This window comes from Rhea pennata, chromosome 1 (assembly GCF_028389875.1).
Source record: "Rhea pennata isolate bPtePen1 chromosome 1, bPtePen1.pri, whole genome shotgun sequence".
Classification (NCBI taxonomy): domain Eukaryota; kingdom Metazoa; phylum Chordata; class Aves; order Rheiformes; family Rheidae; genus Rhea; species Rhea pennata.
In genome coordinates this window covers 165,241,678-165,264,425 of record NC_084663.1, presented here as the reverse complement: position 1 = coordinate 165,264,425, position 22,748 = coordinate 165,241,678, and positions in this window count along the sequence as shown.

Sequence of the window (22,748 nt, the reverse complement as noted above, 5' to 3'; positions counted from 1 at the left end):
CTACCAACATGAAAGGGTCAGATATTAGATAAAATCAACAGGGCTCTGGGCTGTGCAGTCTGAGTTAGAAGAGAATCTTGGTCTCTCGAGAAAGGACAAAGGAAACGGTGATGTTAATGTGTGTCATCCTCTGACCTGGTGACAGCAGATGACACTGGTAGCAGTTTTAGAGAAGTTAGGCTCTAAAAGTGGTAGCATTCAAGGAAGGAGTTGCTTGAGAATTACCAAGAAACCTCTCCATTAAATTAGAAAGCCCAATTTAATTGCTTGACACACTGTTATGGACAGATTCAGACCATCTTGTTCATTTGCCAAAGAGTTTTCCTGTTTGTCTCTGCTGAGTCTTTTAATCTTTTTCCAGTTTATCACAACATCATACTGAAAGTAAACATTAGTATAAGCCTAGGAAAATTCACCTGAGGTTAAGTGCAGCATAAATTTCATTGTGATAGTACAGAGATTCTGATGTCCTGACATCATATAAACATTTCTGTGTTTCAGCCATTCATTTTGTTGCTAAAAGTAAGGGAATAGGAATTATCACTACTAAAGTAAATCTGTAGATAGTGAAAATGTAAGATTAAGTGACAAAACTCAGGAACATACTTGAAAAATGCAAGTGTCTGCAATATTTCATACTTTCATGCCTATGATTACATAGGTCAGTACATTGTTCCTGCTAAAAAAGGAAAAAAAAAAAAAAAATCGTCAGTTCCATATAGATACCAAAACAATTCTGCCTTTCTGGTGGCTCTCGGGATTTTCCATCCAATCTGCTATCCTTGTTCTAGAAAGCATGGAGAAAGCAACAAACTGACTTATCTTACCTGGATCAGAAAAACAGATTTCTGCTGCAGTTGTGCTATAGAGAGGCACTGAGGACCTATGGTTGGGGAAGTAGACTTTGCTTATAGCAGCTACTGCAGCCAGTCTTCCAACTCCTTATCAGGATCAGTGAAATGTCTGCCCATAGTAAGCAGAGATATTTGGCTCTTTTTAATACAGGGATTGGAGAGAAGGGACTGTCCTTAATGGCGAACAGAGAGGAAAGAGCTGGTGCTGTGAGGCATATTATGTGCAGCTTGGGTGCTGCAACTTGGATCCCATCTTCAAGGATTCTCAGATATAAACAGCATTGTAAATTCAACTGAGTCATGACATGAGCAAAATCTCCAGGAACTAGATTACAGAAAATCTGTGTTATTTTTACATAAGCGGATAATATCCTGATATGTGCTGCAATTTCAGAATAGCATTCCAAATTTTCCCAAGACTTTCATTTAGGTTTGTAGAATATAATTTGTTTCATCTATATTTGCTAATTTTAAGTGCATATTTTGAAGATTATTTATTTTACATTGTTAATTTGATATTTGATATAAATATGTCAAATATGTGATTTAATATATTTTAACTACTAGAGTGGAGACCACATAAAACTTCTTCATGACTTCTTCTCTTTGACAATGAAACTTGCATGACTAGACAGACAAAATTTTCTTCCTATTACTTATTTCCTCACATACTTTTTCATGTAATCTGTGTCAGAGGAATTAAACTGGAATAAATTTCTCTCTCTCTTTTTTTTTTTTTTGGTATGGAAAAGAGATTTTTTTTGTTCTTTTCATTTTTCAATCAGCATTTGCTACAGCTGAATCACATCATGAAATGCAAAAGCTGAAGTTCCCATAGTAACATTAACATATCCACAAGCGACAATAAAACCTTAACAATACCTCTGCAATATTGTGTATTTCATTTATGTCATTGGTTTTGTTCTTTATTTTAATCTGTTTTTAGTCATCTTGTACTATTTTCCCTCTGAGTTATATTAGTTGCTATGAAACTAATGTTGTAGATAAGGATGATACATACTGGCACACACAAGTACAGTTTTAAATCAGTTTACCTGACATTTGAAAAGCATAATCTAGAATGTGAATTCTTGCTTAAAAAAAAAAAAAAAAAAAAAAAAAAAAAAAACAGTAGTTAACATTGTATACTCCAGAACCAAACACCTGTTTCAAAGAAAATTAAAATAAAATAAACAAAACGTATTTTAGGAAAGTTCAAATATAACATGCTGCTCACTGAGCATAATAAAAACATCTTTAGCTGGAAACTGGCCTACAGAAGATCTCAGCTTCTAGAAACAATCATTTGAAAATGTTCCTACAGTTTAAGTAAAGAAAGTTCAAGTAGAAATAGTCACACATTCAGCACTAGATCCCCTAGATTCTGCCCTCGCTGATGGTTCATGATGCTAATCACAAGAAGAGATACATATAATATGAAATATAAAATGAATTTAATCAAGTTCTGCAAAGACAAAGGCCTCACAACTCTCTGTAGGCTAAAAACAACTTACATATTCTTAACACTTAACACTTCCAAGAATTGGTCTGAAAGAATGAGGAAGAAAAGGAAACATCTCAGTGTTAGATTGATAGTGCATGGCAGAATGTTTGTTCGGAGATATTAATATCATATTCAGAGGTATGAGAAGGAAGAGGTGGATGTCTCAACTTGCTACCCCTCAGTGAAGTTGTTGCTCCAATAGAATTGAAGAAATCAGAGAATCACAGAAGAGAGGAGGTTAGAAGTGACCTCTGGGGATCAGCTGGCCTAACTTTCTGTTGAAAATGTAGCCTTAGATGAGGTTATCTATGACTATATCAAGACAAGTCTTGAATATTTTCAATGAGGAAGATTAAATAACTTTCCTGGACATCGTATCCCAGTGTTTAATTCTTCTTAGGGTTTTGTTTTGTTTTGTTTTTTTCTTAGCTCTAGATGGCATTTCATCTGAAGCAACTTGGTGATGCTGCTTCTTATCCAGTCACTATGCATCCCTTTAAAGAGAGTACTGAAGGGAGAGTGTCAAGGGGATGGGGACAAACTCTTTTCAGTTGTCCCATGTGACAGGACAAGAGGCAATGGGCAGAAACTGAAGCACAGGCAGTTCCACCTGACCGTGAGGGGGAATTTCTTCCCTGTGAGAGTGACAGAGCACTGGCACAGGTTGCCCAGAGAGGCTGTGGGGTCTCCTTCTCTGGAGATCTTCAAGGCCTGCCTGGATTCAACCCTGTCTAACATGCTTTAGGTGACCCTGCTTGAGCAGGGAGGTTGGACTAGATGATCTCCAGAGGTCCCTTCCAACCTTACCAATTCTATGATTCTATGATTCTTAGTAACAATCTTTTAGATGTTGGAATACTGCGTGGTTAGATCCCTTAAGAGCTTTCTCTTACACAGAGTTCCAGATGTGGTCTAACAAGTGCTGGGCAGAATGGAACAGTCACGTCGCTTGATGTGCTGGATACACTCTTGCTAATGCAGCCAAGGCATGGTTTGATTTCCTTGCTAAAAGGAACTTTTCAGCAGTGCTACAATGCAGCTGGTCAGACCCTAGTCTATACTGCTGCTTGGGATTATTCCATCCCAGGTGCAAGACTTCAGTTTACTTTGCTGAACTTCATGCGATTCTTACTGGCCAGATCTTCCAGAGCTTGCTTCCAGCCTATCTATATCTCCTCCTAGTTTGGTGTTATCTGTGTATTTGATGAGGGTGCATTCAATGCAGTCATGCACATTGTTTATAATGATATTGAATAGGACTGAACTCAGTATCCACTCCTAAGGAATTGTACCCATGACTAGCCACCACTAACCACCACCCTTTGAGCTTGGCAGTTTAACCAGTTTTTCACTCACTTGTGATCCATCTACCAACTTAATAGCTTGTCAACAAAGATGTTGTGGGAGACCATGTCAAATGTCAATCAAGGTAGATGATATCCACATCTCTCCCCTCTTCAACTTAGCAAGTTGTTTCATTACAGAAAGTAATTTGTACATGTGCATAGTGTTTGCTTTTTCCTAGTTATCTGAGTTTTCCTTTGATCTGCATGACCTTTCAAAGATCATAGATTGGCTTTGCAACAATATCAGCCAATGCTCTTAACACCTTTTCATGCATCCTGTCGAGTCCTATATACAGGTATATTTACAGTTTGTAAAGACAGTCATTAACTTCACCTTACTGTACTACTGGTGGTTCACCATTTGCTTCTTGGCATAGAACTGTGGGGTAATTTTACCCACTAAGACTGAGGCAAAGAAGATGTTGGATGCCTCATCCATCTCTGTGTCATTTGCAACTAACAGGACAGCTCCATTCTGCAGCAGACCTACATCTTCCTTGTTCTTCCACTTGCTACTTACTTGTTATTTTTGATGTCCCTTGTCATTTTGAACTACAGATGGGCCTTTTCCTTTCTAATTACACCTCTGTGTTCCCCATGGGCACACATGTGCACATGTTCACAACACAGTTATTATATACATATACACATGGCTTGCCACACAGATCAACAGAGACAGAAGATACAGCACCCGTTAAAAAAACAAACAGCACAGCCTCTCTGGCTGACTGGGACAAAAGCCCAGCAATGGAAAATCTCTATACATTTATGCAATATAGATCTCTCTTGTAGCTAGGCTTAGATACTCAGTCCACTGAGTCCACTCAAGTATCGGGGAGTTTTCGTGGCTGTCATCGTTTCTCTGTGCTCCCTTGTGTTCAAGATGAGCCTTTAATCACATAACCTAGCACTCTTCGTGACAGCAATATTTCTATATTCTGCTTTAAAAGTCTGTCTCTTTTCTATCTCTTGGTTTCTTTTTTTTTAGGTTAGCTTCTTCTTTTCTTTGTCCATTTCTCAGTTAGGGGAATGGCTACAAATGGGCAGTCTCATTTATACTTTGAGAAGTAGCTCCAGGATTTGTAAGCTCCTTTGCCTCCTAAGCCAGACTCCCAAAGGATCCCCTCTAATAGTTCCCTGAGCAAGTTGGAGTCTCCTCTTTTGAAGGTCAGTGTCATTATTTTGCTACTTGTCTCTCTCTCAACTCTTAGGATCTTAAATTGTGACCTTAGAGTCACTACAGCCAAAGCTGCCATTTATAGTCACAGCTCCAAGATATTCCTTATTTGTAATCAGTAGGACAAGAAGAGCACTAATTCTAGCTGGCACGTCCAGTGATGGGATTATGAAGTTCTCCCCAACACACTCCAAAAATCTCCTAGGTTTCCTGTGCTACTTTTCCTGCAAATATCAGGGCAGTTGAAGTCCCCCATGAGAACCAGAAAAGGAGGAAGAGCTATGTTCTATGTAAGAGTAGTTTAAGTGCATGGAGCATAGCTCTTCCTCCTTTTCTACCCTTTCTGTCTTTCCTGAATAGCCTGTAACTGTGCACTAACATCTTTGAGTCATGTGAGCTGTTTCACCATTTTTTTTTTTTTAATTCTAATGATATCATAACTCTGTGACTGTGCATGGAATACTTGTTTGTTTCCCAGATTGTGAAGGCTGTTGTACAGGCAACTGAGGTGATTTGCCACCTGTGCCTTGTCTCCAAAAACCATTTAGGAGCCTCCTCCATGGTTCTTTTTACACTCACTTTGTCAGCCTGCTTGTCTCCAAGATTTGGACACCACTTCCCATTAAGCTGAGTTTAAAATCCACTTCACTAAGGTAGCCAGCCTATTGACAAAGATATCTTTCTCCTTTTTGGCAAGCAGATTTTATCTCTTCCCAGTAACACACAGTCTTCAAAGGTTGTCCCATGGTCATGGGAGCTGAAACTCAGCTAGTGAAACCAGCCATGCAGCCACATCTGCTTCTGCCTGCACCCTTACCTTTGACTGGAGGATCAAGCAGAAAATAACATGAGCACCTGTCCCTTTTACATTAGCTCCCAAGCCCACTAGTCCTGCTTGATTTTTTTTTCCAGGTCATGTTTCATAGTGTCACTAGTGCCCATGTATAAGAAGAGTACAGAGATAGTAGTCCACAGGAGTGATAAGCCTTAACAGTCTCTCCATGGCATCCTGGATCTTGGCTCCAGGCAATTAACAAACTTCCCAAGACTCACTGTCAAGGCAGCAGATGGGTGCCCCAGACCCCTACACAAGGAAGCTCCACACTGATCTTCGTACTGTGTCTGTTCTGCAAGGCCTGAGCTCCTGCCCTTTCTGGGTTGCTGCTAGCATCCTAGCAACTTCTTGCTCTCCATCCCCAATGCAGCATAAACTGATGGCCTCTTTTTGCAGCACTTCCACCTGACAGCTTGAATAGTATCCTATCACACGTTATGTTAGAGCACAACAGAACTTTCTCATATTTGTCTGTCCTACACCTTTTTCTAATGTATAAAATAAATTTATGTAGTTTAGCAGTTGTTTCTTTTTGGACAAAAACACAAAAGATTTAAGTCAAATTGTCCTGGCAGATGAATAATTGAAATTTATGTCCTTATGGCTCTACTCAGCTGTCATATAGCACTGCGTTCTCCTAGCATTTATGCTCTTAACAGAGAAGTTCGGCAAGTGCAGAAGTTTTTGCATCCCTTCCCTCTCTAACAGGTCAGAGCAGCAACACACAAAATTCCTGCTGAGAAATGCAAATGTGGTGTATTTCACTTTCACTGTACAATTTGGTGGGTACTTTATGAGTTTTCCTAAGAACAGAAGGTATAATTTGATAACAAATGTGTTTAAGACATCTGCACAGGGTTGATATCATACAGGACCTATTGAGGTCTGTATCCTCCTGGAAGAGCATATGAAGGCCAGGGAGGATATTTTAGGACTTTCCAAGTATCACCATATATTTGAATGAAGATCATAGGCAAGACACATTTAATGAATACAGTTAATGAAGTCTATATATCTCATTATAATAGATACAGATTAAATGTAGTAACTCAAACTTAGTCAAAGTTAAGATGAGTACAGTCTCATCTACATTGTGTTTACGTTCAGCGGAATTGTTATTCTGGACACTGGCAAGAAAGGGATCTTAATTTTACTTTAAACTACAGGTGCCCTAGAAGTAAATGATATTTTGCAAGGCACACAAGAAATATGAGGTAGGTATAATTTTATATCAAGGTATGTTAAACAGAGCCTCGTTCTTCAACACCAACCCATTTTTCCTGATGTTGCTTAGCTTTACAACATTACTTTAGGACAAACAAAACATTGTCATCATTTGCTACAGTAATATACCTACACTATTTTACAACTTAATATATTTTTTAATATTTAAATTCTACTGTCCTGCAATTATTTATATAAATATATATAATATTCAACCTAATCCACTGAGTAGTCCTTTTAACTAAAAAAAAAAAGAAAAAAAAAAGTTCATATAATTTACTGTTATATACTAAAAGGATTTTTTTGTTTGTATAATGTGACTGTCCTTATAGCCAGCCTGTTTTCCATAAAAAAAAACAGAACAAGTCACAGCAACGTGTTTCTGTATTTTATCTCCTATACATAAGCTAAGAAGTATTGAAGCTATGGATTAAGATGTTCAGAAAATTTAAATCTGTTGGCCTCTTTCTGATTGACTGAAGGTAGTGGTAAGAATCATTTATCCTTTTCTTCCTGCAGGGCTATTAAATCCCTGAACAATGGAACTGTATTTCTTACTTACCATGTAAACACTATGTGCATTCTTCATTTTGCCAGCATCTCATGTGTAAAGGCATCAGGCACCTTCTTCTTAGCCAGATGGTAAAAATGCACATTTGGCCATTTTCCTATTTTTGGGTTGCCTCTGTTTCTTTGTGTTTTGTTTCCCTTTTACTTATTAGTTCTTGATTGTGTTCCCATGTGCTCTTGCTATGCCATAAAATTGCCTTTACTCAAAGCAAGAGCAAGCTGTGTGCTCATGTTGCATAGGTTTTGACACTCTATTTTCTCTCAGTGGGCTTCCCAGCACCTGCTGTAATATCCATAATCTAACCTCCTTTTCCTCCAGTGCTGAAGTATTTTTTTATTTTTGGAATGCAAGTGTCAACAGATGTGATTGAAGGTAACGAGACATGTGGTACCACTGTGAGATTACTGTCACTGGGAAGGAATTGTGCAGAAGAGATGGCCCATGCAGATATATGCTGGTTGTCCACCTGTAGTCATGATGGTTTTCAGTATACTGTCTGGATTACTAAATTAACAAGATTAATTATTTTTAATTACAAGTTAACACTGAAAACTCAGATATAAGCTGTAAATACAGACTAGAGTGAATATGTTAGAATTTTCTTAAATTTCAATAAAAACATAGACATGCTTCTTTGATACTCTCCTTTGAAGGTCTTCTTTGATTTCTAAGTACTTGTTTTCCTCTCTTAAAATAAAATACTAAATCCTTTTTTATATCATCCTAGGACCTGAGACTTAAAAACAAGCACTCTCAAGTTCTAGTTTTCCTTTCCTTGCTTATTCAGGGAGGTTCAGCCAGTCACAGACAGCACGGCAATTTCTAGACCTATGATGAAGTAGGAGAACAAAGATCATTTTAATGCCTTCCTAGTGCAATGATGCATACAAGCAGTCTACAGAAATAATTCAAGAAATATGAACGAACAATGATTTTATGATGTGTAAAATAGCTATCATTGCTTAGATTGTTAAAGGTAAGGGACTCTAAAGAGTTGGTGACATGCTTGAGTCAACAAAATTCTTTTGAGACTTAAAACAATATAAAACTGAAAAAGGCTATACAACCTGTTTTGCCGTGTTCTATATTAAAAGCAGCACTGGCAGCTTTGAGGGAGATTGTGACCTGGCTACTTTGAGGGAGATTGTGACCTGCCTTCAAATATCTGGAGATGAACCTTAAGATCTGTTATAGTCAATGCAAAGAAAAATACTCTTTCACTTTCTCCGTTTCATGGAACTGACCAATAGTTCTGTTGAAGTCTTCCTTTCCAGTCAGCCTGCCTTCTTCTTGTCTCCTATGGATTATGGCCTAATTATTATCTGACTCTTCCATTTGACTGCACATTAGCATTCACTGCTTGGCAGAGTGAGTAAAGAGTAGAGAGGTATTCGATAAAAGAAGTTCCTGAGAGACAAGCTACAGAATGAACATACAGTTTGTCAGTTACTCTGCAGTCATTTATACTCTATTGTTAGGAAAAGTTACAACAGACTAACAGAGAGAAAAAAAAATCAGAGTTAAACTCAAAGCTCATTATTCCAATTGTATGTTTTTTTTAAAAAAAAGAATTCTTATTTTTCATTAAAAATAACTGTATTAAAACATGAAATGTAATACATAACTCCTCTGTCAAACCAGCACCATCATAGCACTTCCATTACCAGAACCAGGTGGTAAATCTGAGGTATGCATGAAGTATAGAATCTCATAGCAGAAGAAACCCTATGGTAGGTTCTTTGTCACTTCAAACTATTGTAAATTTCAGATACTAAGTGACCGATGATACTGGATTTTTCTTAATCCACTTCATTACACTATGAGAAACTAATCAGTGCACTTAACATATTTCCTTGCTATCTGCTTTCAGTTTTGCTTCTCTGAAAATCATGTTGCATGCTCTGCTTTTTTAATTCCATAACTTAAAGTGCTTATGGTAGCAGTAGTTTTCAATTTGTAGTTTTCCATTTGTACTATCTTGCTATATTTGCCTCTATATAATGACTGAGGCCTCTCTACTTGCTTTGGAGAAAAATCTCATTTCTAACAAGCAGAACTTTTTCATGTTAGCTTTTTCTTTCCTAATACTCTTTTCCCCAATATCAGAATAAAAGCCTTCCCGATTAAAAGAATTTGGTTATCATTTTTTTGGGAAGGATTGTATCAACATTCCACTGCTTTTCAGTTTTTCAGTGTTTTTCCTGCTCTCCCTAGTACTTTCCCGTGAAGGAGCAGAAGAAGGATGTAGGAACTGACTGTATACCCCAGACATCCTTTGGAGGGGAAAATGAGGAATATGTCTGATAGGAGTCAAGTATAATAGTTACCAATATTAGTGCTTCTCTACAGGGCAACCTTAAATTCACCCAGAGCCTATCCCATCAATATTTAATCTTATGCTCTTCCTCAACTCTTTTAGCCTGGTAACTCTTTCTTTCCCTATTTAATAGTTTTGGTAGCTCCTCTTCCTCTGATAAATATGTCCATATATCTAAATACCTATGACAGCTTGCAATGGTCCAAACTATAGCAACCCCAGGAAACTCATGAGATGCCGTTTTCTGAGGCACTTAGTAAGTGATTTAGAGGAAGCTCTGTCCTCCTCCACCTCTAGATAAATTTTATACCCCCGAGAAGGGAAGACATATTTCTCAAAATGGAAACAGCTGAACTAAACCAACTCTATGCATTTTTCGTAACATCTCCTGTTACAGCTCTTGGGGTGTCTTAATCTACTGTAACAAGCAGAGTTTTTTAAGTCTGGTTTTGAAAACCAAGCTACACAAATTCTGCAGCTTCTTTGTTGAAGAACGAATTTAACTCACAAGCTTTTGATTGGAATCTATTAACCCCCTTAATTTTATTATATCCTATTTTCATGCATGGTTTAGTACATTTCTCTAGATGAGTAGCTCAAAAGCTGGCTATCTACTTGTTGAAAATATACCACACTCTTCCCTAAAGTTATTTCCTCATACCACTATTATAGATAGAAAATTTCACTGACTTCAGTAGGATCAGGATTCATCCAAATTTCCCATGTGAAAACCACAGTGGAAGATTTTAGACTCTGTCTTAATTTTCATTGACAATCTTTCTCACTTGGTCTAAAGTGTTTTCTGGAAACACTTAGTTCTCTTTATTCACTATACAGACTCTGTCTAAACTTTGGGAACTTTGAATTGTTTCCAGCACCAATAACTGGGTGCCTAACTTACGCACACCTTTACATCAACAAGAGATTTGTGTGTGTGTACTTTTTTCTACTTTCCTTTATTTTCAGAAGAATGACAGAAATTAAGGAAAGTTTCATTCTGGACATGTCCCCCAGTTGATTGAGGGACCAGATTAATACTTACTTTTTAAGGACATACCTACTCCTCAGTATAAACATAATCTTGGAGTCCAGATTTTCTAAGATAGTTGCATGAAATCTCAATATTTCTTCTAGGAGTCCACAATAGCTAGACCTCAGTTAAAGACAAAGACAGGAAAACGAAATTGCCTAAATAGTATTTTGAGGAACAAGGAAAGGGAAAGGGAAAAAGAGGGAGGAGTGAAAAAGGAAGAAAGAAAAAATGAGGAAAAAACAAAAGAAAGACAATAATACAGGAAAGAATTAATGAAATGAAGAAAAAATAATAAAAAGAGAAAGAAAGCAAGTTTTGCAAAATTGAGATGATTTTGACAGGCTTATTTTCAAACAACAAAGATATTTTGTGTAAAATTTCCAGCTTTTCTCTCTTTTTGTTTTTGTGACAGAGTATCTTTAGCTTTCTATCTCAGATTGCATAACATTTTTGGTTAATAGTCTCTTTCTAAGTCTCTTTCTAAGTCAGTCTGTGATCAGAAATTGAGGAAGGGATTCAAAAGGTATGGCAATTTCCAAAGCAGAGATTCCCAAGAGGACATAAAACAGAAGTCCCATTGAAATACTGGCTTATTTATTCATAGAGACTTGTTCAAAGAAAAGACTTTGGAAAGACTAGGTCAGAGGAGAAACGATGCATGGCCTTTTACATCAAGTGCCATCTTGATCTCTTTATCTGTCTGAGGTATTTTCACGTTCAAAGCCAAGTAATGCTTTTGGTTTTGACTTTATTTCATAATATTCTTCTTCCAAGTTTGCATTTTGGAAGTTGCACAGTAGCTGCCTCTGAATGTTAAGCATATGCAAGTGGGAAATCTGTAGGATCATTTACCAAAAGCCACACTTAAAAACAGTTTTGTTTTGGAATGCAGGAGAAGTCCAACATTCAGTCTTAAGCAGCTGTAGGCTCAAGATATTTTCCCCTCCTACACTGTAAGCATTGCAGGAGACTTTCAGCACTCACTCAATATTAGTGAGAATACTCATAGCAGAAATTCAGTATAGTAAAGCTAAGCATGTTCAAGACAATTTAAAGGTGGGGCATCTCTGCAAGCTATTTTACCAAGTGAATTAAGTTAATAGCTCAGTGAACAGATAAAATGGATAATTTTCCATTCAGTTTATATGCACCATGGATACCCTACAGGATCTTATTAAGTATTCTGCTGCAGTATTTTTTCTTCTGAGGCATCAGAAGAGTACAGGAAAGTACAGAAAGTGCACAAATATGAGTGGCTGCACAAAAAATATTTCTACAGTTGAGAAATGAACTGATCTGACACTGACATCTCATTTATAAGCTGGACAGTTTTAGCAGAAATACAATAACTTTCAAGCAAGTATTAAGTCAGGTTTTGACCATCCAGTCACCTGAGAGCCTCTGGAGTTACAATTATAATAGCCACTTGAAACATGACCCAGATGATGTTTCCTCTTCTAGATGTGATGGCAGGGAGACAATTCAGGTTTTTAAGAAAACATTGTCCAGAAGCACAAACGTAACCAGAAGGATAAATCACAAACAAGGTGTAGAAAATGTGGAATGCCGCTCAGGAAAGGCATTTTCACTTATGTGACATTCTAACAGCCTGGAGTCGTGGTATTTCCAAGGATGAACAACTTTGCGAAGGGAAGCCCAGCTTAGGAAACGGGAACTCTATCAGGGATTCATGGACACACAGAATGAACTCCAAGGACAACATACTGAAGCACACAGGATGACCACAAAGATCTCTGCACTTCTCATTAAGCAAGCCTCACGCCTCATATGGTAAGGGACAGACAGTACCTCTTTTTTCCTTTTTAGCTGCTTCAAATTATATCAAAACTTTGAGAATTTCCATGAAGCACTGAGCAATCTTATTTCTCACTGATGTCCGTGGGAGTTAATGAGGCCCAGTACTACACAGGACTGTAGCAATAAATGACTTCACAGTGCTTTTTTTTTTCTTTCTTTCTTTTTCTTACAGAGTTAAAGACATTCTGTAAGCTTGGAAGCATATACTCAAGATTTTACCTAGATCCAAATAATAATTCTAGGTAACACCTTTCTTTTTTTTTTCTATTACATCCATAAGAAAATCCCATTTTTCTAAATAAAACTAATCATCTGGAGCTCCTAGTACTATGTCTTTAAATTTAGTACATTTTACATTTAGCTTATCATATGATTAAGCCTGATGCAATTTCACCAGTTTTGAAGTATTATCTGCTATTAGTAGAAGAATGTTTGTGAATGTGAATGCTCCAACATTGAACTGTGTGGCACAATGAAATTTTGTACACTAGAGCCTTAAAGTCCTGTCAAATACCACAATAAGTAAATTTCTCTTAAAAGTACATTTTGTTAATAAGTGGACATGAAAATGCAATATAAACTCTTCCTATTCTATTCCAAGAAAATAAGTTACATAAATATTATCCTCTAAACTGTTTTCAATAAAACATCATTTAAACTTTTCCTTAAATTCTGCTATTTAACACCACCACTTGGCATTTCTATTGTGCAATTCATCCAAGGATATGAGAATGCTTTGTAAATCTGAATTAATTAAACCCACAGCACTCTCATGAGGAGCAAATGGAACAGAGGAATCATTTTACACACCACTTAAATGCAACCACCTTTATGGTGAAATGTGCCAGCTCTTTAATAGTTCATAGCATCATTAGGCAGTAGATTAAGACAAGAAGTTATTAATATTCAAGTAAAATTACAAAATGAATGTGCTTAGGTAAAACCTACTTACTTATATTGTGATTTAATCAGAGCACTAAAAAAATAATAAAATTGTATGTAAAGCTTTTTTCTTCCTTTTATTTATTCATTCTGCCTTTGGGTGGACATCCAATCTGCAGAAGGAAACCCGCGAAATTTCTGATTGTTCTTATTACAGTTGTTTTTTAAGGTACACGATATACAACATCTAGGGCTATTTCAAAGTAATATTTTCTAAGGAAAATAAGGAAAAAGTATGATGAACTCAAAATTTCCTCTTGGAAACATATTACTTAGTGATTTGTTTTGACACAGTGATCCACTTTGACAATTATATTCTGGACCCAGAACACACATGTACCAGCAGACTGAGTAGCCTTGGCATATGATTTTTGCAAAGTTTGTTATGTTTACATTTTTTGTTCATTGCATATTCATAGGCAGCCAAACTGTTCAACTTCTTAAGAACATTTTAACATTTAAGTGACTTATTTACCTGAACTTATTTCCAAATACTCAGAAATTACAGAATGGCAAAAGGTATCTTTCTCTGTTCTGTTCCAGTCCCTACTTTGTTGCTCTGGCTCTAACAAGTGAGGACACATGAGCCTGCTTTGCAGTCCTTCTTCTTTTATTAGCTCATTTTAATTAATTTCCCAACACTATAGCTTTCACTGAGAAGAAATACACATTTTTTCTGTAGTGTAAAGGAATAGCTATTCCTTCCATTAGATTTGTTCCAAATCTGCTTACTCTCAGAAATGAAAACTCCAAATAGCAAGAGTCCTGAAAAAAATTTCCATTTACTTCATGATTCAGCAAGTTGTAAAAAGTAGACATAACAGAGAGAAGAAGGAAGAACAACTTGTAATACTGGATGGTTAAAATGACAATGAATTAAAATAAAACACATACAGACTTTGAGTAACCAGCTATTATTTGTAAAACTAATTAACCAAATGAAGGATTTAAAGGGTTCAAAATCCAAATGTTCTGGACAAAATCCAGAAAATGGAAAGGACTGAGAGAGAATCCTCTATCCCAGCCTCAGGCCTCAGCACTTCTTTTTTTCACTGCCACCATCAACTCTTTACTTGTATTATAAAAGGAAAATTATACATTTCCTTTAATATCACAGTATAAGCATACATGCAAGGAATAAAATTAGGCCATCTATAAATTACTTTGAGCTACTACCAATCTTCTCAAGTATGTGAGAAGAAATTAAATTGTTCACCTCAGAGATGCAGAGAGAAGGGTTTATTTGGGAGCGTCAGCATCCAGATTTAGAGAATTGGCTCAGCAAGTCATGAGATAGAAGAATGGGAAGTAGCATGGATCAGGTCATGCTGAGGGAAGGGGAATATGTTTGCAGAGAAATTTGTGCCTTGAAAACAGCTCACAGCTGTGCTATCCTAAAACACACTGACCTGAGTTTTCTGAGAACATGTGATCAAAATCTGCCAGCTTAGTTGGTTGTATGGGACATATTCAACCTGCACACTTTTACTCTTGGACACACTCTTCCTTATGTTTTCCTCCACAGAGCGGGGCTTTCTCTCCCCAAGTTTATCCTTCCCCACATTCACCAAGACCACACACATACATTTGATCCAGATTAAGTCTCTGCTCCCATCTCTGCCCTCCTTGAGAGCACCAGTGATAATAGAGGAAAATGGATGAATGAGCTGGTCCCAGAACAGCTTAGAGGAGAGGGAGGATTCAAATTCCCCCCTTCTTCTGGCACCTTGAAAGACTGGTGTCTTTCAAGTATCCAGCAGTGTGCTTTGTCATGTCTTCCTGTTTTCAGCCTGCACTTGGAGCCAAACAAGCCATTTGGCACCTCCAGGTTCAAAAAAATTGTGAGATGTGTTGTAAATTCACCTCAGATGCTTGGGGAAGAAAGGAGCTCAGGCATTAGGCTTTCCTCTAAGGGGAATAATGAAGGAAATGTCCTCTGAGAGGACGACTCAGACTACTTCTATGTTTATGATCTTCTTTTATGAGTGAAAGGGAGCACAACATGCATAGGGAGACAAAAACATGCTATACAATTAATGTTTTAAAACTCGAATAGTACAAATTATCTAATTAATATAGAAAAACTGAATTACTAATAGAGCTAAAATTGTTATAGGTGAAAACGTTCTTAGTAGCTACCATTCTTTCATTTGGGTGTTACCTTCACCCTTCCAGTGTCCCTCTGGGCCCTGTGGCCAATGTGGCAGTGCTGCTGGAGCACCATGGGGAGCTACAAGGAGCTGCCAGAGTCTGAGGTTGCTCCCAGGAGTAGTGTGAGGTTCAGGGCGGCACGTCCTCAACCCACGGGCTGACACAAAGGGCCATTGTTCCATGGCAGAGGGACAGCCAGGGCCCTACCCCAGAGGGACCAGCAAGGGCCAGGAGCCACCCAGCTACCTTAGAATCGTAAGGTTGGAAGGGACCTCTGGAGATCATCTAGTCCAACCCTCAGCATAGCCCATACAGGGACTGAACCCACAACACTGGTGTTAGTAGCACCACGCTCTAGCCGGCTGAGCTAAGCTACGACAGGCAGGGGACATCACCAAGACACAGAGTTATCTTTGGAGATCTCTATCTTTTTCCCCTCAACTGTAGACAGAGGCTAGGACAATACCCACCTAAACCGGCTTATATAGAAAATGCAAGTGATGGGAATTTAAAACTGGGAGGATTTCAGCCAATATCTTCACTGTGAGCAAGAATTTTAATGGAACATTGCAAGACTCATAAGAAAATATAACTGGCATAGCTGAGAGCTTAGCATATGTGCTTTTCACTTCCCCCCCCCCCCCCCCCGACAATTGAATGCTTAACCAAGCAAACTCTGTGTTACAGCTGTCACACATTCGGTACAGAGCAGTATTAATTCACATATACAGTAGCTTTCCTTGGGAAGCTGGGTTCGGTTTTGGTTTTGATCCTCCTGTAGGCACTGACAGGTGGAGAGAGATGTTGGGATCAACACGTGAGCGGCTCGGGCTCCCACCAGCCACGGTCTCCAGAGCTCCTCTCGCTCTGTTGCTAAGTAACAGGAAAAGTGTGCAGCTGCCGCTCCGCTCTCTGAAAATTACAACACCTAAAATGTGATTAAGAACTGTCTGTTTTCATGCTCAGGAATCATAAGTTTTAAAGCTTCAAGCACAGGATTCTCTGAAGCATAATGGAGCAAGAAATAAAATTACAGACAGGGAAAAAAAAAGTGCTTACTAAAAATGGTTCAACCAAGCTGCTGCTCTTTTAGTTCGGAGCTATGTATAAATACAGCTATTTATAATCTGCTACTGCAATCATTATGTCAGTATATTCACTGCAAAACTCTTTGCAAATAGTGCAGTGACTCAAAAGAGAGAATTTTTGTCAAGGGCAGGCACAGTAGAGCTTGAATCTCCCTTATATCTTTGAGACTTTTGTGACTTGAACTTCTGTTATCATTGGTCTCCAAGATTGTAATTATGAAGGACATAAGTAAAAATAAAGCCTATTATTAGTAACCCTTAGAATACATTATAAATTAAAATCTCCTCATTCTGTCACAATACTGACCCAGAACTTTTTTTTTGCCTCTGATAGCTCATGATTATGAAAAGATGTAACAGGTGGTTTTGTTGATGTATAGGTTTACAGTTGGAAAGAAAGGTCACAGTAAAGCAGAGATATTTGTCTTACTTTGTAGTCTCAAACACTGGACTGTAGACAGGAATTTTGTTATAGACAGCTACAGTTAAGGTTTCAAAGCAATGACTGTAATTTTATTCAATTCATAAGAAATAGCATTCTGATTTTAAGGACACTAAACCTATTAAAAAAGAGGACACTGAAGATATAGGTTCCTTCATAAGTATTTTAACAAATATTTTCCTGCTGCTATATATTATACAAAGTATATTATTATTACATGAATATAGAAATGATATGAATTCTATTGTGTATATGGTGACTATTTGTTTTTGTGTGCGTGTGAAAGCACATGTATGCACATATAATTATATACTGATAAACCAATTTATAGCAAGTTGGATCTAAATTGTTCTGCAAGGTCACTTTTATGAGAGGATAAGTAACCATAAGCAGTAAAGAGAACATCTGAATATGCAAGAACTAGTGAAGTGCTTGGAATATGTATCCAAAGACATATCCAAGCACTCCAAATATCCTCAGAAGTCAGAAGCAAAAAATCTGTTTGTCAACTTCAGGACACAAAGGTGTCGATAAAGTATCAGAGTGCAGATGAACTCAAATGGAATATATATGTTAGCAATACCCATTCTTAAACGACTGCGGGAACAGAAGAAGGAAATGACATTGGAATTGGCATGGAAATCACAATTTTAACTCTATTGTTAGTTAATTCATGTCATCAAGTAAGTTCTTCTGTACACATTTCTTCTCTAAAGAAAAATTTCACATTGTACTGGACTTAACAGTGAAGATAATACTGATGAGCAGCTGCAAGTGTATCTACCTCTGTGTTCTAGTATGGATCAAGAGTGTGCTTTTGAAGCAGATTCTTGATCATCCCACCTACTGTGCTCTGATTGGCATGGAGTGGACTCTGAGCTCATGAGCTGGATTTCTTCTGGACCTAACTAAACTGGAAGTCATTCAAGAGCATATCTATTGCATTAGATTAGCGTTGCATTATAGCCATGACTGGGCATTGTGTCTGTCTATGGAATAGGCTAGAGTCAGCATGACATAAAAAAAAAATCCTTAAATGTATATAGTATATATATAGACATCCTCGGGACCAACTAATTCATTGTACATGTCTGTTTCTACCTGTATCTACTTCATTTGCTACTGTAGGAGTAGCCTATAAGGACCATGCAAGTTTCCCTGTAAAGTCCTATTAAGTTTTACTGAAGGGCAGTGTATTATATATACACATAGCTTTGGCAGTTTTAAAACAAGGTAGTGAACTAATATATTTCAATCTGTAAAGTTCAATATTGTTTAGCAGCAACTAATAATCTGGCCCTTTATGTGATTTTGTATGCAACGCATGCAGTAATACGTTTCCTCAGATCCTTCAAGTAACTCAATTTTAAGATTTTTTTTTCTAATGGATTAAAACTGACTTTTTATGAGGATGAACGAAAGTTTTTCTCTTTTCCGTTTCTGTAAATTTGACCTTTCAAAGCTGAATTCTAATTAGTTCTAAAAGCCACAATTTTTTTCATAGTTTTATATTTAATAATCTAAAAAAAAAAATTAGTCATTTAAAACTCCTGCTGAAATACAACCCAAAGTGAATAGTACCAATGGATAAAACAACCTTTTATATTTGCTTAAAAAACAAGCAGATGAAAATATTCCTGACCTGAACACTAATTTTAATTTCTTCTATGCATAAAATAATGCATAGTCAAAGTGTCTCTCACACTGAAATGGTGTTTAATGACTGAACTAATGCATCCTTTTAAAAACACTGATAATTATGGTGCTATCTAATGCTACACATTAATCTTCTCTCTGTGATTTTGTATGGAGAGCCAAGCAAGTGTGTGTGACTCTTTTGCTTTAGGATGTTATCTGTATACTGTATAGCCACATGCTGCACTGTATCATCATATGAACATTTTTTTAATATGTAGCTGGACACTAGTCTTCCTCCACTACAAATCTCGAGGAGGGAGCTACCTTTTCTAATGGAGTGCTGACGGGTTACAGTTTAGGTTGTTATGGACATTGAATAAAGATATATTGCATATTTAAACATACTGTTAAATCAAGATTTTTTTCAAATCATAGCTTTACTTTGGACTACATTTGCTTTTGTTCTAATCTGTTAACACATTGCTTTGACTTGGAAGCAAAAATATGGGGTATCTCAGTAAAGAGGACAAAGCAGAGAGTCAGATTACATCTGGTCATGACTTATGCACACAATTTGAGAGAAAACAAGGGGTAAAATATTTTGGAAGGGCTTTATGTATTTACAAATTGTCTCAAAAAAATCTTGTGGATATGCTGGTGCCACTAAATATTCTGATTACGCTGAAAGGAAGAAGAAACAAAGACATAGCAATCCCTGCTGGACTGCAACCAGTAGAACAAGTTTACTTCAAAGCATACAAATGGTTCTGTTAAAGGACATATCAATAGTCAAAGTGTTTTATGGACATATTAGGAAGCTCCAACAGGTGGGGCTTTTCTCCTACATGCTCAGATGGATCCAAGAAATTCTCCACTAATGTCATTTCTTGGGATTTAGACATAAACATGAGCTGCTAGCGCAATACAGCTGATTTTTAATATCCTGACATACTGAAAGATTTGGAAATTGAAGACACTTTTGTTCAATGTCTGCTAGGATCACCGCTTACTCCAAGTGTAATATGCTTGTAACTGGTTATCAGCAGTGATCTTTCAACAACAAATTTTTGTCAGCAAAACAACATATAAGAGAATATATCCAACATCTTTCCTCTGATATTGGTCACACATACAGATAGCTCAGTCACAGATTAATTTCATAGTGTTTGTTTTGTGCAGGGACTCAGGATCTCTGATACATTTTAAATATCTTCTTCAAAATGGCCTATAGTCCTGTTATTAAGTGTTACAATGCTAGAAAAAAAAATAACAAGCGTTAAGAACATTACATATTCTACAGGATAAGGCCTTAATTCCTACCATTTATTTTGACCAGCTGTTATCTTCATTTTAAGTAAGTTAGAGCTCTACTTTTATGTATGACTGTGGGAGTCAGTTGGCCTAATACTTCAAGATCACTGTGTTTCCAGGCATTTCTTGGCAGTTTGCAGTTTACCAGCTTGTCAGTTATCAGACTTGAGAATCTTGCGCACATCAGTATGTAATGTCATGTAATTCTCCAAGTTTCTCCAGCTGATACCTTTTGATTAAATTGACACAGTGGTTCTACTGCATTTTCAGACAGAGATGCATTGCTTTGACTTGCTGATTATGTAGCTGCTGATAAAGAAGTTCCACCTCAGCTGTTTTCAGAATCAGTAGCAAGAAATGCATCTGTATGCCATATGCTTGCTTCTTACTGTACTGCTTTCCTTTTTAGAAATATTGTAGTCTGGGGGCTCCCTAACATCTAACATTTTGATCCTTTAAAATGTTGCAGTACGGCCAAGAAATCATCAGAATGGGTTTACTATTGTTACTTCTGAAGGAATAGCAATAGCAGAGTAAAATCTAGAGAGAAAATATTTTCCCCTTATTGACTGCTGACCTGAAGAGTCCACAACACACATCTAGTATCCATGAAAAACACCAACCTGCGTATTCATTTTTACTGTTACTTTTTAATGGTACTTTTTAATGTATACTGGGTAGCAAAAAAACTAGCTTATTTTCCTCAGCCATGGTTTGTGTCTTCAGTTTTGTATGTTGCAACGTGAAAGCTTTCTCTATGCCTAACAGTGAAATCATATCTACAGGTGTTATAAAGTTCAAAAATTCAAAAATACCTTCAGCTGCTCTTGAAGATCTCTTTACATAGTTACATCAACTGACTATATAACCCAGTTGCTGTGAATTGCTGCCTGGCTTTCATCAAATATATTTCTCAATGTAGCTACTTTGATAGAACCTTTCTATTTCTTCCTCTTAGAGGATACCATCACTCTTTGTAAGCCTGTGATAACCATTTTAGGTTTAAGTGAACAGAAAAGACATACATGCTGAGAGAGAGGAACAGTTACCAGGATGGCACAAAATTTGTACCATTCAAACTGTAACTAAAATATTTTAAATCTCATATAATATAAAGTAAATTGAATATTCAGTGCCTTCAGAATATCTATTATTCTTGCAAGCAGTTTGCATTCCAAAATATATTGCATTTTTGTCTTCCAGTTTCCCCTATCAACTCAACACCAAAATAAGAGAGCTGAAAAGTAAGATCTATTGTGAGAGACATTGTAAAATATCTGGTTCTTTGCTCCTTTTTTTTAGATTCTATGAAGCTCTAAATATTTATTAATGTTTTACCTTTTTAGTTATTTTAAAAAGTCACTCAGTGGCAGAACGACATAAAATCAAGTACTAGTATTATTCAGATAGAAGATGTTTATTTTAGGGAAAAAAACTGCTTGCTTAGACAAACTGGCCTTACCATGAACAACTCCTTAAGCCCTCCCTCCAAAAATCATTTTAATAGATCTGACAGAGCTCTGAGAAGTGATGTCTTTATGATTTCAGGAAACAGATAAATTCCTTTTGAACAAAAACTGACCTGGCTCTGAGAACTTAGATTACTTTTGAGGGAAGAAGGAATAATATATAATGGATAATGAGGTAATAAAATCATGGATGTGTAGGATACACTTTCAAACTGTACCTTCCAGGTATTTTTGTTTGTGGCACCTTTGAAGAGTTGAAGTGCTGTGATCAATGTCTATGCAGCTACCTTCAAATATGAGAGCTGTATTTAAAATTACTTTAAGCAAAAAGGTTTGTCTAGACCACGCTTCAGTTTTGTGAACTGAAGAAGAATTAAAACTGATTATTGCTTAGTTAGAGAATCAAAACAAATTGTTCAGATAAGTATCAGAACAAGTAAATAGAAGCATTAGTTTCTCAGTCACTTAAATAATTGAATATATTGTTAGCTATCAAAACCTAACTCATGATCCACACAGATGATTAGCTATGTAAAGATAAGCAACCAATATTAAAGAATTGATCAAACATAAATCCTTGGGACATCCATTTTTAAGAAACCTAACCCTAGATGTAGTGAACATGATTTATTCGCTGCATGTCAGATAAATCTAAGCATAAATGCTCTGATCAGGGATCTTGGAATGAGATTTCATGAACAGTATCTTCCTGCTGCATCCCTCACAAGATGAGATTGATTGTTCAACGTGCCTTATACTCAAAGTCTTTGACTGGTATGAGATTTAGCAGTTTCAGTGTCAGCAATCATTAACCTAAAAGGCACTTGGATAGATATCTGGTTCAAAACCTTTTTTGTGTTGTTGCATTTAATCTATTAGATTGGGACAATGCCCCTTGTCTTTAAAGGGCAGGAAGAATGTAGGCGTCCTTTAGATAAAAGAAAAGCAAGTATTGCCTATTCAGAGCCAGGATCGAACAGCTCAGCTCTGCAAATTTTTTCACTTCCAAAAATGGGCATAAAGTGTTC